The sequence below is a fragment of the Muscardinus avellanarius genome (genome assembly GCF_963383645.1).
Source record: "Muscardinus avellanarius genome assembly, chromosome: 1".
In the NCBI taxonomy this organism is placed as follows: Eukaryota; Metazoa; Chordata; class Mammalia; order Rodentia; family Gliridae; genus Muscardinus; species Muscardinus avellanarius.
The window spans coordinates 124,937,457-124,941,045 of NC_137786.1; positions in this window are offsets into that span (position 1 = coordinate 124,937,457).

The window sequence follows — 3,589 nt, forward strand, 5'->3', positions numbered from 1 at the left end:
CTACAATGAAAATTATAAAACACTAAAGAAGGAAATTGAAGAAGACCATGGAAGATGGAAAGATCTCCCTCGCTCATGGATAGGCAAAATAAATATCATCAAAATGGCCATTCTGCCAAAAATGATCTACAGACTCAATGCAATACCTATCAAAGTATCAATGACATTCTTCATAGGAAAAATCAGTCATGAATTTCATATGGAGGAACAAAAGCCCCAAAATTGCCAAAGCAATTCTCAGCAATAAGAACCATGCAGGAGGCATCACAATTCCTGACTTCAAATTATACTACAGAGCTATAGTAATTAAAACAGTATGGTATTGGGACAAAAACAGGCACAGACCAATGGAACAGAAAAGAAGATACAGAAACAAACCCACACACTTTTATAATCAATTTATTTTTGCCAAAGGGGCCAAATACATATGCTGGAGAAAAGACAGCCTTTTCAACAAATGATGCTGAGAGAACTAGCTATCCATTTGTGGAAAAATAGAACTAAATCCTTACCTCTCACCATGCACAGGAATCAACTCCAGATGGATCAAAGATCTGGAAGTCAGACAAGAGACTGCGAAGTATTAAAGGGGGCATAGGCTCAACACTACAACATATAGGCACAGGTCTTCCTCAAAAAGACGTCTAAAGCTCAGGAAATTAAAACAAGAATTAGCAAGTGGGATGGCATCAAATAAAATGTTTGTGCTCATCAAAGGAAATCATCAAGAATCTAAAGAGAAAGCCTACAGAATTGGAGATTTTTACCAGCTATCCATCTGATAGAGGGCTAATATCCAGAATATACAAAGATCCTAAAAGACTTTCCACTAGAAAAACAAGTAACTCAATCAAGAAATGGACAACTGAATTGAAGAGACACTTCCCATAAGAGGAGATACAAATGGACAATAGATAAAATGAAAAAAATGTTCTTCAACCTCATTAGCCATCAGGGAGATTCAAATCAAAACTACACTGAGATTCCATCTAATCCCAATCAGAATGGCAAGCATAGAGGTGGCTTCTCTCTAAGACCCTTCCCTACCAGTCCCCCACACAGAGGCCAGAGGAAAGAAAAGAGTGGGGGGGGGGTGCCCTGTTTAGTTTTGTCTTACCTCTGGCTGTGGTAAGTTTGGGAATATACCTACCACATACCCTTCTTCCCAACACCTAGAAAAAGCTACCGACTGAATGTTTTGTCTCTTCTAAATTCATATGCTGAAGACCTAATCCCCAGTAGGATGGTATTTCAAGATGGAGCCTTAGGAAGTAATTAGGCCTCGCAGGTGAACCTCACAAGGAGATTAGTGCCCTTATAAGAAGAAAGAGTAGAGTTTTTCTGGGACTAATGGCATATGCCTGTAATCTTCCTACTTGGGAGACTGATACAGGTTCAAGGGCAGCCTCAGCAATTTAGCAAGACCCTGTTTCAAAATAAAAACAAATTAAAAGTACTGGGGGTGTAACTTGGAGGTAGAATGCCCCTAGGTTCAATTGCCAATACAAAAAAAAAAAAAAGGAAGAAAAAAAGAGTAGGTCTCTCCTCTCCTCTCTCTCTCCCCCTTCCTCCTCCTCCCCCCCCTCCTCCTCCTCCTCCTCCTCCTCCTCCTCCTCCTCCTCCTCCTCCTCCTCCTCCTCCTTCCCTTGGTTTGTGTGCAAACCAAGAGGACCCGCTCACCAGACACTGGATCAGCCACTACCCAGATGTTGAACTTCCCCATAACTGAGATACAAATGCTTGCTATTAAAGCCACCAGGACAAAGGTATATTTGTTACTGCAGCAGAAGCTAAGACAGAAGCCAGGAGAGTCTGAGCACCCCGACCACTGAATGGCGAGTGTGCTGTCAGTGTCTGGCTATCAGATGGGAATCTGGATCCACTGGCTGAGTTGAAGCCCGCCTTCCAGTCGGCTTCCACCTCCATCTCTCCTAGAGATCAATCAGAAGAATGCATCTGCCCCTCAGAGTCCTACCGCGGCTGAAGAGCCTTGGGCGAGGGTGTAGTAACACCAGGCAGGCAGAGAGGGGAGGAGAAGGGAGAAGGCAGCGGGTGGGGGGGGGGGGATTTTTTGCACCTACTCCCTAGCGATGGGGGACAAATCTATCCCTCCTGGAGGAGGCTCCCAGCAGCTGGCCGCTCCGGGGAGGAGGGGAGAGCCGGAGCTCTGGGCCAGGGGGCCGCGGAGGCCGGGTGGTGCCCACGCGTGCACAGCGCCCTTGTGTGCGGAACTGTTCTGGGACTGAGATGCGGAGGGCGCGTGTGGCTGCGAGGCTCGCGGGGCGGTGCAGGTCTGGCGCCGGCTCTCTGCAGCGCTCCCGCCGCCCTCCGCGCACCCCCAGCGCGGGGGCCCAGCCTCCTGCCCCCCACGAGCGCGCAGCCAGGGAGGGGGCAGGCGAGACGCGAAGGTACTGATTGTATTAATGAAAATGGCAAACACATCCTTTCCATCTGGCGGCACAAAAGCAGAGGCTGTCGAGAACGCAATTACCCGCTACAGAAGAGAGTAAAATATTTGTCAGGTTAAGCAATAAAATTAATATCCCCGATTACTAGAGCCTCACTAATGAGATGAATACAAATTGCCTTTCCTGCTTGCAAGAGGAGGAACCAGCCGGTGGCATTGAACCCCAACTGCCATTTTTTGCTCAGCCCCAGAACCTCTGCCCCTGAAACAGGCTTTTTGCACGTTTCAGGATTCAGGGAGGTAAAGCTAGAGATGGTGGTGTTCTGAGTGTCAGCGACACGCACCCCAACAGTACAAACCAGGGTTGTGGGAAGGCGTCCCTCTGGAACCTGTGCCCCCAGGACTCCAGGAAGCCCTAGAAAAGCTGGTGACTAGATGGCCCAGGACCCCACTCACTCTGGCTGGCCACTCTTACCATTTGTCTATACAGCCTTCCAGGTGTCCTGCAGCCAGTGGTAGTATCTTTTACCATCAGATTATTTTTGCAATTTATGACATTTTTTTCCTTTGTGAAATTTGTATATAGCAAAAGCTGGGTTTGCTTTGGGTAGAGCATACGCTTCATATTTATTGGAAGAAGTTTTCTAGTTCCTTAGCATTCTGTTCACTGATATTCCGTATGTTAAAAATATCTCTGCCTTTTCCCCTGATACTCAGTAGTAGGCAGCCACTGTTTTCCTCTACAGTGTTTCTGGGTAGAAATCAGAACATGTTCTTCACAGCCTGGGGGAATTTTCTATACCTTTGTAGCACTTGACCTGATTTCCCACCCATAAAGAGAAATATGGTTTTCTTACTCTCCACCATTTCACAGTTAATAATATCAGGAAGCTTGATTCCAGGGAATGAAGGCCCTTACTTTAAAATGGAAAAGCCAAATACTTCATTTCTTACTTGCTAAAGAAGTCTAGAATTCTGAGTTCTCTTGCAGGTCTATATGATATGTTCAGTATAGGAAGCAGACAGAAAAGGATCTAGTTGCTGGTGTGTCTGGGGTCTTCAGAAGATTGCAGATGAGTTCTGTAGGGGTTCACTTTCCAAGAGGAGTAGGCTATCCTCTCCTTGGGACCTCACATGCTGAGCCCACGGTTACGATGCCTCTGGAATGTCCCAGAGGTCCAA